The sequence below is a fragment of the Cervus elaphus genome, chromosome 5 (genome assembly GCF_910594005.1).
Source record: "Cervus elaphus chromosome 5, mCerEla1.1, whole genome shotgun sequence".
NCBI classification, from domain to species: domain Eukaryota; kingdom Metazoa; phylum Chordata; class Mammalia; order Artiodactyla; family Cervidae; genus Cervus; species Cervus elaphus.
In genome coordinates, this window is record NC_057819.1 from 27,176,545 (window position 1) to 27,189,738 (window position 13,194).

The window sequence follows — 13,194 nt, forward strand, 5'->3', positions numbered from 1 at the left end:
AGAATTGAACCTGGGTCTCCTGCATTGCAGGCAGATTCTTTACCAGCTGAGCTTCCAGGGAAGCTCTTTTTAAAAATATATTGAGGCATGTGACTCAGTAGGAATACCGTGCGTGTGTGTATGCTGTTGCTTCAGCTGTGTCTGACTCTTTGAGACCCTATGGACGGTAGCCCTGGAGGCTTCTCTGTCCATGGGATTCTCTAGGCAAGGATACTTGAGTGAATTGTCATACCCTTCCTCCAGGAGATCTTCCCAACTCAGGCATCGAACCCGACCAAGTCTCCTGCCTCTCCTGCATTGCAGGCAGGTTCTTCACCCACTGAGCCACCTGGGAAGCTCAAGCAGCATATATCGAGTCTTATTTTCTTAATCCAGATTGAGACTGTAGGATTTTAATTGGATATTTGGTCTATTTAATTTTTAAACGCTTTGGAGTAACTTTAGATGTACAGAAAAGTTGCAAAAATAGATTTCTTTCTATGCATTAGAACCTATGTTCTCTGTGAAGGTGATATTTCCCACAAGGGGGTCAGAATGGTTCTTGGGAGGAGGGTGAAAAAAAATTGGATATGACAGTGTTTTGTGCCCTCCTGAAGGGCCATAGTTCTTCACAGAGATACAGCATAGCTGTGGTTTAAATCTTCACGGGCGGTGTTTGGGAGAGATAGGCCTAAATAGATTTCTTAGGGGGACAGTAGGGGGAAAAAAGACTGAGAAATAGCACCAGAATAATACACTGGGCTTTTGTGGCTTTATTGCCTGGAGTTTGAGGAAGCACTTCTTCAGTTTGGCTTGAATGTTCCTCTCAAACTGAGATAGAGCCCACTTACTGTAGTCCAGGGGGCTCTGGCCCATCGGGTTAAGGACCTGCCACCACTGCCATGATTTTGATCAGAAGGGACATTGGTGGCATCAAGTCTGGGCTTCCCTCTTTACATTGCAGCCCCTCAAGAGGTCATTTCTCTGTAGTAACACATGTAATGCATCCTAGACAGTTTTGTTTTATTTTTTTTAGAACACAGCAAATTGCTTTTACTTTGATATGCATCCACATCTCAGCATTTAGTCATCCTAGACAGTTTTAAAAATTAGTCCATTTTATCTTTTGGAACTTGCATATATTAGGGTCTAGTATGGAACCTTCATAACTTGCCCTAAGGTGGAAGAATGAAGTTTTGTTAGCAAATAGGACTTTTGTTACAGCCCTGTATTTATTAAGTGACATGTGACATTGCCATCTTAATAGATGCTAACATTCTGCTATGAAAAATTTCAAAGATATACCAGGACTGAAAGAATTTTATAGTAAATGCCTATATACCCACCACTCAATTTTCTTATTAACATTTTACTGACCTGCTTTATCACACATCCATCCACCCATCATCTTTTGAAAATTTGGGGGAGCGATTCAAGGTGAGTGAAAGCGTTGTTTTTAACATGTTTAAGCCCTTTTTTACTCCGTCTGGCAGATGTAATTGCTCCATTTTGGGGGTGTCTATCAAGTCCCTTAGGCCAGCACAAAGACAGCTTATAAAAAGCCCATGAGTACTGGTTACCAGGGAGTAGAGGGCAGAGAACATTCTCTGCGGAGGGAAGTTCTGGAGAATGGCAGTGCTTTCCCAGGAAAAGAGGGAGGTTTCATATGGCTAGACTTGGAAGGAAGGTTCTTGTGGTGTAGCTGCCACAGTCCTGCTGATCGGGGTCAGTCTCTGTCCCGGCCTGGGCGCCTCTTGGACTGCTTTCTCACAGAAGTGAGATGTGGTGGTCACGCGGGCCTCAGGCTCCCCGGCTGGTGCTGTGCACATTGCCGCAGCGCAGAGGCCTGTTCTGTGTGGGGGCGTGGCTCCCACGGTGCTGAGCTGTGAACTTCACCGTGGCCTTTCTTAACCCACTTGTGCCCATCACCACACCTGCCAGTCTGAACTCTTCTTGGTTTTCAGGAGTGTGAGTGTGTGTGCATCAGTAGCTCTGTTTGAGGAGAGCCCCAGGTAGAAAGGAGAAGCTTTACTCAATCTTCTTGGATTTGTTTGTAGTCCCATCAGTGACATGATTTGAAGTACGCATAGTGTTAAATGAGGGCATGGCTCTATTTTTTCAAAGATGAGAACCACTGTCCTAAAATTTCCTAACCTTTCTCTCCATCTTCCCTCACCACCCCGGGAGAGGCTGTGTACGTTGCTGCTTGTCCTGCAGAGCTCTCAGCTTCCAGTTTGCCTCCATTCTGCCAGGATGTCATTGCTTTTAGGCATTTCAGGAGAAAGAATTAGGAAATGTGTTTTAGGGAAAGACCATGAGTTGATGCTGACTCCTAATTCTTATCCAGTGTTGTGGAGTTGATTGGTGTTCCTTCCCGGTTCCCGTGGTGATTGCTGTGCTGTGCTGAGTCGTGTCCAGCTCTTTTGCAACCCAGTAGGCTGCAGCCCGCCAGGCTCCTCTGTCCATGGGGTTTCCCAGGCAAGAATACTGGAGTGGGTTGCCATTTCCTACTCCAGGGGATCTCTCCAACGCAGGGATCGAACCTGAGTCTCCTGCTTTAGCAGGAGGATTCTTTACCACTGAACTATCAAGGGAGCCTCCGTTGTTGATTATGTTGTCCTTTTCAGAGTTTCTGTTTATATTCAGCTTTAGGGAGTTCTTCATTCTTGCCGATTTAATCTTACTTTTTGAACATGTAGCACTTTAAACCTGATTCTAAAAGTCAAAATGATACAGATGGTGTACTCAGAAGCGCCCCTTCCTTCACTGTCCTGTGAGTCAGCTTGCACTTACCCCCTTCATTTCTGGCTTATTCTTCCTAAATTCTTTCCTTTTTTTTTTTTTTGCAAAAGTAAGCAGATATTTACAGGGCATCATTGCTTTCGAGACTCTTGGTGGATATAACTAGGAAATATATTTTTTAAGGAAAAAATATGTATACGTACATGCGTGCTAAGTTGCTTTAGTCTTTTCTGACTCTTTGTGACCCTGTGGACTGAAGCTTAACAGGCTCTCTGTCCATGGGATTCTCCAGGCAAGAACACTGGAGTGGGTTGCCATGCCCTCCTCCAGAGGATCTTCCTGACCCAGGAATCAAACCCACATCTCTTTCTCTTTTTAAAAAATTTTTTTCGAGTCTTTATTGAATTTGTTATGGTATTACTTCTGTTTTTTTTATGTTTCTTGGGTTTTTTTGAAGAGACATATGGGATCTTCGGTCCCTGACCATTGTCAAGCCTGCGCCTCTGCATTAAGGTGAAGTCTTAGCCCCTGGACCGCCCGAGAAGTCCTGAACCCACATCTCTTAAGTCTCCTGCATTGTCAGGAGAGTTCTTTTTTTTTTTTTTTTAGGAGAGTTCTTTACCCCTAGCGCCATCTGGAAATATATGTGTATCAGCTTATTTTTTTTTTGGAATGTAATTGACATACAACATTATATTAGTTTCAGGTGTCCAACATGATAATTTGACATTTGCATACATTACACAGTGATCACTACAGTAAGTCTACTTACCGTCTGTCCCCATATAAAGTTACAAATTTTTTTCTTACGATGAGAACTTTCAAGATTTACCGTCTTAGCAACTTTCAAATATGCAGTGCAATATTATTGATTATAGTTATCACACTCTATTATCCCATGACTTATTTATACTGGAAACTTGTACCTTTTGATCCCCTTAACCCTTTTCACCTGCCATCCAACCCTCACTGCAGCCACCAGTTTGTTCTCTGTATCTATGAGTTTTGCTTAGCTTTCACATACAAGTGAAATCATACAGTATTTATCTTTCTTGGTCTGACTTATTTCACTTAGCACAATACCCTGAAGTTCCATCCATGTCATTGGAAATGGCAGGATTTTATTCTTTTTTATGCCTGAGTAATATTCCATCACATCCATCTCTCTACCTCACATTTCTTAATCCGTTGATCTGTTAATGGACACTTCAGTTGCTTCCATATCTTGGCTGTGGTAAATAATGCTGCATATGAACATAGAAGTATTCATATCTTTTCAAATATTTTCATATCTTTTCAACATGTCTTTTCACATTAATGTTCTTTTTTTCTTCAGATAAAGTGGAATCACTGGTAGTGGAATTGTCATATGATGATGATCTAGTCGCTAAGTTGTATCTGACTCTTGTGACCCCATGGACTATAGCCTGCCTGTTCATGGGATTCTCCAGGCAAAAATACTGGAGTGGGTTGCCATTGCCTTCTCCATGTCATATGGTAGTTTTGATTTTTATTTTTTTGAGGAACCTCCATATTCTTTTCCATAGTGCCTGCACTACTTCTTTCCATCAGCAGTGCATGAGGTTTCCCTTTTTTCTAGATCTTTAGCAAAACTTGTCATTTGTCTTTTTTGATAATAGCCATTCTAACAGGTGTGAGGTGATACCTTGTGGTTTTGATTTGTATTTCCCTAAATGATTAGTGACTGGTTCCAAATAGGAAAAGGAGTACGTCAAGGCTGTACATTGTCACCCTGCTTACTTAACTTATATGCAGAGTACATCATGAGAAACGCTGGGCTGGAAGAAGCACAAGCTGGAATCAAGATTGCTGGGAGAAATATCAATAACCTCAGATATACAGATGACACCACCCTTATGGCAGAAAGTGAAGAGGAACTAAAAAGCCTCTTGATGAAAGTGAAAGAGGAGAGTGAAAAAGTTGGCTTAAAGCTCAACATTCGGAAAACTAGGATCATGACATCTGGTCCCATCACTTCATGGGAAATAGATGGAGAATCAGTGGAAGCAGTGTCAGACTTTATTTTTCTGGGCTCCAAAATCACTGCAGATGGTGACTGCAGCCATGAAATTAAAAGACGCTTACTCCTTGGAAGGAAAGTTATGACCAACCTAGATAGCATATTAAAAAGCAGAGACATTACTTTGCCAACAAAGGTCCGTCTAGTCAAGGCTCTGGTTTTTCCAGTGGTCATGTATGGATGTGAGAGTTGGACTGTAAAGAAAGCTGAGCACCGAAAAATTGATGCTTTTGAACTGTGGTGTTGGAGAAGACTCTTGAGAGTCCCTTGGACTGCAAGGAGATCCAACCAGTCCATCCTAAAGGAGATCAATCCTGGGTGTTCATTGGAAGGACTGATGCTGAAGCTGAAACTCCAGTGCTTTGGCCACCTGATGCGAAGAGTTGACTCATTGGAAAAGACCCTGATGCTGGGAGGGATTGGGGGCAGGAGGAGAAGGGGACAACAGAGGATGAGATGGCTGGATGGCATCACTGACCTGATGGACGTGAGTTTGAGTAAACTCCAGGAGTTGGTGATGGACAGGGAGGCCTGGCGTGTTGTGATTCATGGGGTCGCAAAGAGTTGGACACGACTGAGGGACTGAATTGAACTGAATGATTAGTGATGTGGATCATATGTTCATGTATCTGTTGGCCATCTATTTCTTCTTTGGAAAAATGTGTCTTTAATCTTCTGTCCATTTTCACTTCGATTGTTTGTTATTGACTGTTGGAGTTCTTCATATATTTTGGGTGTTAACCCCTTATTAAATATTTGATTTATAAGTATCTTCTCCCATTTAGTAGCTTGCTTTTTATTTTTTTGATGGTTTTCTTTGCTGTGCAGAGCTTTTAAGTTTGATATCTCCCATTTGTTTATTTTTGCTTTTGTTGCCATTGCCTTTGGAATCAGATCCAGAAAAGAATTCTCCAAGAGAGAATCAAGAAGCTTAACTACCGATATTTTCTTCTAGGAATTTTATGATCTTTGTTCAGACTTTCAAGTCATTAAGTTGAATTAATCTTTGCATGTGGTTTAAGATAGTAGTCCATTTTATTCTCTTGCATATAGCTCTCCATTTTCCCCAGCACCATTTATTTTCAAGACTTTTTCCCATTGTTTATTCTTGCCTCCTTTGTCATAAATTAATTGATCATATAAGTGCGGGTTTATTTCTAGACTTTCTTCTGTTCCATTGATCTGTGGGTTGGTTTTTTTTTTTTTTTTAAAATATGGAACGCTTCACGAATTTGCGTGTCATCCTTGCGCAGGGGCCATGCTAATCTTCTCTGTATCGTTCCAATTGTAGTATATGTGCTGCCGAAGCGAGCACTGTGGGTTGGTTTTTATGCCAATACCATACTGTGATTACTAACACTTTGTAATGTAGTTTGGAATGAGGGAGCTTGATGTCTCTAGCGTTGTTCTTCTTTTTCAAGATTACTTTGGCTAGTCATGATGGATACTTTGGCTATCCATCATTTGTATGGTTCCATACAAATTTTTATGGAATTTTTATTTATCCCAAAAATGGGATTTTGGGATTTTGATAGGGATTGCAGTTAATCTGTACGTTGCTTTAGGTAGTATGGACATTTTAACAATATTAATCCTTCTAATCTGTGAGCACAGGTTAGCTTTCCGTTTATTTGTGTCATCTTCAGTTTCTTTCATTGCTGTTGTATAGTCCTTAGTGTACAAGACTTTGACCTGCTTGGTCAGAAAATTCCTAAATATCTTTATTATTATTTTTTTTAATCTTTATTCTTTTTGATGCAATTGTAAATGGGATTTTTTCCCCTTAATTTCTCTGATAATTCTTAGTGTATGAAAAATAACTAAGATTTTTGCATACTGATTTTGTATTTTGCAACTTTACTGAATTCGTTTAACTCGTAACAGTTTTTTTGGTGGCGTCTTGAGGATTTTCTGTATATCATATGGTGTCATCTGAAGATAGTGACAGTTTTACTGCTTCCCTTTTTTAAAGAATAAGTTTTATTTAATTTTGTCTATGCTGGGTCTTTGTTGCCTTGCTCGGGCTTTCTCTGGTTGCAGTGAGCGGGGTCTGCTCTTCACTGCACGGGCTTCTCATTGCAGTGGCTTTTCTTGTTACAGAACCCAGGCTCTAGGTGCGCAGGCTTCAGCAGCTGTGGCTTGCCAGCCCTAGAGCGCAGGCTCAGTGGCATTGGCACACAGGCTTAGTTGCTCTGCAGCATGTGGAATCTTCCTGGACCAGGGATTGAACCCGTGTCCCTACCTTGGCAGGCAGATTCTTGTCCATTGTGCCACCAGGGAAGTCCCTGCTTCCTTTTTGATTTGGATGCCTTTTACTCTCTTTCCCTGTCTAATTGCTGTGCCTGGGGCTTCCAAAAGTATGTTGAGTCCAAGTGGCAAAAGTGGGCATCCTTGTCTTGTTCCTGATATGAGAGGAAATGCTTTCAGCTTTTCACTGTTGAGTATGGTACAGCTATGAGCTTGTCACATGAAGCCTTTATTATGTTGATGTTTGTTCCCTCTATACCCACTTTGTTAAAAGAGTTTGTATTCTAAATGGATGTTGAATTTTTGTCAGATGCTTTTTCTGCATCTATTGAGGTGATCATATGATTTTTATCCTTCATTTTGTTAATGTGGTGTTTCACATTGATTTGCTGATGTTGAACCATCCTTGTAGCCCTGGAATAAGTCCTTGTTGATCACAGTGTATTATCCTTGTAATGTATTGTTGAATTCAGTTTGCTGATATTTTGTTGAGGATTTTTACCTCTGTTCATTGAGGATGTTAACCTGTAATTTTCTTTGTGGTGGTGTTGTGTAGTTTTACATTATCAGTAATGCTGGCTTTGTAAAATGATTTTGGGAGTGCTGCCTCTTCATTTTTTTTTTTTTTTTTGAGGGGAGGTGCTGCACTACGTGTGGGATCTTAGTTCCCCTAGCAGAGATCAAACCCATGCTCTCTGGATTGACAATGTGGAGTCTTAACCACTGGACCATCAGGGAAGTCCCGTCTCTTCATTTTTTTGGGAAGAGTTTGAGAAGGATAGGCAGTAAATCTTTGAATGTCTGTTAGAATTTGTAAAAAAAGAATGAAGGAAAGGTATATTTCTAGCCTTCCAGTAGTTCATCTGTCTTTCTTTTTCCCTTTCTTATACAAAGTGTTTAAAGTGAATGTGCCATAATATAGTCAACCAGTCTCTGAAATATTATGGATGTGTAGTTTATTTCTGGTATTTTGTATTTAGAAATAATGCCATAGTGAATAAACTTTGTGCTCTTGTGTTTTCATTTTGGAGGTGGATATTCCTGGTGAATTTGTAGTGGAACTGCTGGGCCCAAGGGTAAGAGCATGTGCAGTTTGTTCAGTGGTGCCAGACCCCTCTGTCGGGTTGGACAGAGCTGGGAGGGCCTGATTTTCGAGAACCGCGCCCGTTGTCTGGCCTTTGAATTTTCTTAGGCTGATAGATGAGAAATGATGTTTCAGCTTAGTTTTAATTCACTTTTCTTTTATTATGAGTGATGGGCTTACACGTGAATGTGCTTGAGAAATTCAACTTCAAGTCTTATCTTGGAATTTCACTTTGTTTTACTGATGTTTGCAATGGAAAATCCCGTTTTATAAATATAGGCGAGGAGCTAATCAAGAATTTGGTTGATTGAATTGAATCAAGCATTTGGTTCATTGCTTGTGAGCAGCCTTGTAGAGACATACTGAAACAGTGTTTTTGTGTTGGTTAAGAAGCCAGGTCTGGGTTCTGGTCGATCCTGGCCACTGTGTTAGGAAGTGGACCTGGCCTCTTTTCTGGCAGGCCAGACCATCTTAGGTTTCTGTCTGCGCGTCTTTGCGGCATGTGAGGGGCTCTTTGAACCAGATGCTGTGCATTGGATGTAGGGGCTTCCTCCCTTTCAGAAATGGCCCTCTTGATAGTGTAGTATAGAAATATTTTTCCAGACTACTAGCTGTGCTCCCTGGGTGAGGAATAGTGCCTCGCCCTGGCTGTGGGTGTGGGGAGGCACACTACTGTAGTGGTGACCGCAGTCAGCCCGGTGGCCTGGAGCTTCTGCTCAGCTCCTGCTTCTTATTGCTGGGTGGGATGCGACCCAGTGTGGTGAGGATTTGGATTTTTCTAATGAATGAAGCTGACAACTTGCATTTTTATGGGAATTCTCCTGATTTAAAAATATTTGAAATAAATCCAAACAGCAGATAACATCATACAGACCAAACAAAGTATTTTTAGAAGATATTTCGGAAAAATATTTCTATACTGTACTATCAAGAGGGCCATTTCTGAAAGGGAGGAAGCCTCCATGTCCAGGGTACAGCATCTGGTTCAGAGAGCCCCTCACGGGCCGTGAAGACATGTGGACAGAAACCTGAGATGGCCAGGGTGCCCATGACCTCCGGCATCTCCTTCTGAGAGACGTCGGAACTCCGCAGGTGATGGAACAGCACGTTGAGCCCTGGCTCTGTGTGTCTCCTTGGTCTAGGTCTTCAGCACGGTAATGTTGCAGCAATTTGCCTGTCTCTGCTTTTCTTCTGCTTGCTGATTTACTCACCAGGCAATTACTGGCTATCTGTGATGTGCAGGCACTGTTCTCAGTGTTGGTGGTTCCTCACTGAGCCCATTCCAACAGCCCTCCTTTACTCTACATGCAACTGTGGCTGGCCAGAGATGTTTCTTTTAATGTGTATAGAGACAGCTAGAAATATGTATACACCCATATATATATATTGTCACACTGGAGTGTTAAAAACATGTGTATAGATATACATATATTAACATATGCTACACAGATGTTCAGCTTTACTCAACTTGACCCTGAGTATTCATTGGAAGGACTGATGCTGAAGCTCCAGTACTTTGGCCACCTGATGTGAAGAGCCGAGTCATGGGAAAAGACCCTGATGCTGGGAAAGATTGAGGGCAGGAGAAGAGGGTGATGGAGGATGAGGTGGTTGGATAGCATCACTGACTCAATGGACATGAGTTTGAGCAAACTCTGGGAGATAGTGGAGGACAGAGGAGCCTGATGTGCTATAGCCTGTGGGGTCGCAGAGTCGGACACGACTTATCTCCTGAGCAACAACAACAGTTTTTGGACATACAAGTATTTTCTCATTCTTTTAGTGGCTGCTTCTAAGGAGTGGTTTTACAAAATTTTGTTAAAAGTTCCCTATAGGTGAGCATTTACACCAATTGCAGTTTTGACCTTATAAATATCACAGTGAACATTGTTGGACAATTGTATATTCCCGTGACTAAATCCTTGGAAGCTGAGTTCCCTGATCAGTGTACGTTAGCACTGTGTCAGATGATGCCACGCTGCCCTCCAGCAAGCCAGATCTCTGCTTTCCTTCCCTTGTGTGTATGGCGGGGTCCCCATTTCCCAGCAGCCTTACTGAACCTGAATAATATCAGTGTTTTGATTTTCATTCACCTGTTAAACAACAAATAAGTGTCTCACTTTATTTCATATTTCATTATTAATGAGCTTAAGCATTTTTGGTGTTTTTCTGTCATTTGAATTTCTTGTTGAATTTCTGGTTTATATTTCTTGGGTTCTTGGCTCTTTCTGTGGGAATTCTTAAGGATGGTAACCTTTTGTCATACAGGCCTCAAATTTTTTTTTTAATCCATCTTTCTTTTGTATTGTAATGTTTTTCTTATAGTAGTGTTGTCAGTTGTTAATGCCTTTTTAAAATATATATTGTTTCTAGGTTTCACACCATGTTTAGGAAACTCTGTCACTGCAGGATTATAAAGATACTCTCATCTGTTTTAAAATATTTTTAAGGTTTGATTTCCCCGCTTTGAGTAATTTTTTTCTGAATGATGTGAGGTGTGGGGGTAGGTGGACCTCAGGAGTAGGTCTGACTTTTCTTTTCCTTTTTTTTTTTTTTAACTGTTTGGCCACACCGTGTGGCATGTGGCATCTTAGTTCCCTGACCAGAGATTGAACCTGTACCCCCTGCAGTGGAAGTGTAGAGTCTTAACTCCTGAACTGCCAGGGAAGTCCCTGACTTTTATTTTTTTTAATGGATTGATCTAAGAAACTCTGGATTTTAGTTCTCTAGCTTCACAGAAAGCTGTTATGAATTTAGTAGTGCTTAAAAAAAAACCACATTTTAAAAATCTCAGCAGCAGTCGGAGAGTCTTAAAAATGGCATCGGTCTGTAGGACGCGTTTTTCTCTTTGGTCTGCAGCTCTTGGTGAGGCACCCATTTGTGGATCCCATGGAACCCTGAGAGGCTCCCTGGGTGAACCAGAGCCAGAAGTTGCAGAGGCAGGGGGAGATACATCAACGGGGCCTTGTGTCTTACGGCCGAGAGCTGCTGGAGTTTGTGTGATGGGCTGCAGTGGAGGGTGAGGAGTCACTTCTATGAGGAAGGGTTTTCTTGTTTTTAGTTTTAGTTGAAAGATTGCTGGGGTACAATATTATGTTAGTTTCAGGTGTATGATGATTTGGCGTGTGCACGCGTTATGAAATGATCACTGTGATGAGTCTAGTAGCCATCTGTCCCCATACAAAGTTGTTCAGTATCACTGCCAGCGTTCCTCATGCTTTACCTGGCGCCCCCACGATGACTTACTGTACATCTGGAGGTTTGTACCACTTAATTCCCTTCCCTTTGCAAATGGGCAAAACCACCCATTTGCCCCCTCCCATCTCTTCCCTTCTGGCTTCCACTGTCTGGTCTCTGTATCTATCAGTCTCTTTGCATTTATTGTTTTCTTTATGTGCTGGATCAGCCGAGATATACCCAGTTCTTGCAGTTAACAGGTACACCCCAGATGCCCGTTGCTCCCAAGGCAGGGCAGAGTGCCCACCGCGTGTTTCTTGAAGTTAGCTTGCTTGTCATGCTCCCTGAGGCTTCATCTCTGTGCTCCTGTGAACCACCAAAGCAGGAGGAAATCAGCGTGGCAGACAGCATGCCCCTGTCCTTGCCACAGCGTGTCACGTGACCACTTGATCCAGGGCTGGGAGATGCTCACCAATACTCCAGGAGGATCAGAGTATTTGGTAAAAGCACTAACGACCGTGGCATGTACCAGTTAAGGACAAGCTTGGAAAGCAGAGAAAGATAGCAGGAAAAAGTAACGTGTGCACTGTCACATATTCAGTATTAATACTGTTTTGCATAGATGTATCAAAGTTTAGTGATATTTATTGCTGGGCATGCCAGCTTTCTGCTATAAATAATATAGTGAACATCCGTACTGGAGTGGGTAGCCATTCCTTTTGCCAGGGGAATCTTCTCAACCCAGGGATTGAACCTGGGTCTCCTGCATTGCAGGTGGATTCTTTACCATCTGAGCCACCAGGGAAATCCATGTTGAACACAACTCTGATGTTTTTTTCCAAGGCTGGCCTAAAAGTCAGATGACTGCGTCAGAAGATGTGAATGTGCTGTAAGACTCTGACACCTGCTGCCAAATTGCTTTCTGGAGTTTCCACTTGAAAATATTTCCAGATACTCTGTGGCTTCTGTCCTCTCTTCACTCACATCATGTTTTGTCTGTCTCTTCTGCCCTGAATTCATGCTCCAAGGCCTGCAACTAACACTTTCTTTATCTAGAACTGTGTGTCCAAGGCCTGTTCCACCCTCCTCCCTGTTCCCTTGTTCTTGCTCTCCTCCCATCCTGGGGGCTGTTTACTACAGAGCAGAACCACCCACAGCAGGAGACTGACTGGCGGGAGGGCCGGATCTGTCTTGGGAGATGTGGGGGCTGAGAGGGAGATGGCTCATGACCTGAGCTCCCTGCCTGTTGAAGGAGGAGGATTCTCAATGCCTGGCCGCCTGGACTCTGGCAACACCCAGAAGAGCAACTGGGTCGGGAGGGGCTGGGGGGCTGGGCCTCAACCTGGTGGGGTTGGGGTGGGAGCAGCTGCTATCAGGACCCCGTCTGCTGAGCCCTTTTCCCCTCACTCTTTCCAGTTCTCTCCTGGGACCCCTGTCCTGCACTAAGGACAGGGCCCAGGTAGGTATTTCTTAGGGTGGTATTTTCCCGGCACCAAATGCGCCCCTTTGTGATGTCAGCATTGTCCTGCGAGAGCAGCAGCCACACAGATGCCTGTCCCCCCGTCCCCCCGTGTGACAGTGGTGGGCACTGCTCACAGTGGTTGGAGGACTTGTCCCTGCTCCTCACAGGTTGTGGCGGTGCCCTGACCCAGCTCGCTGACCTTGGCCTGCTCCTGGGCAGTGTCCTCCGAATTGTAAGCCAAACAGCTCACCCCAGCTGCTTCTGATAGACCTTACAATTAGGAACATCGCCAGCACCAGTTCAAAGTTGTCTTGCCTTTGGTGGTGGCTTTGCTTTCTGCCAGGGTATCTCTACCATATTTTGGGGGGGATGCTGGTTCAGATAAGTGATTTCTTTACATTGCAATTCAGGAGACCCGGGTTCGATCCCTGAGCCAGGAAGATTCCCTGGAGAAGGAAATGG

General features: G+C 43.1%; 1 protein-coding gene and 1 non-coding gene across 13 annotated transcripts in view; one reads left to right on the forward strand and one right to left on the reverse strand.

Moving 5' to 3' along the window:
• EP400 (E1A binding protein p400) overlaps window positions 1–13,194 on the forward strand; it is a 107,516-nt gene that overhangs the window by 5,238 nt on the left and 89,084 nt on the right. The window lies entirely within an intron of this gene.
• LOC122695762 lies at window positions 5,971–6,077 on the reverse strand. Its single transcript, XR_006341517.1, has one exon. It is a non-coding gene; the product is annotated as a U6 spliceosomal RNA (small nuclear RNA).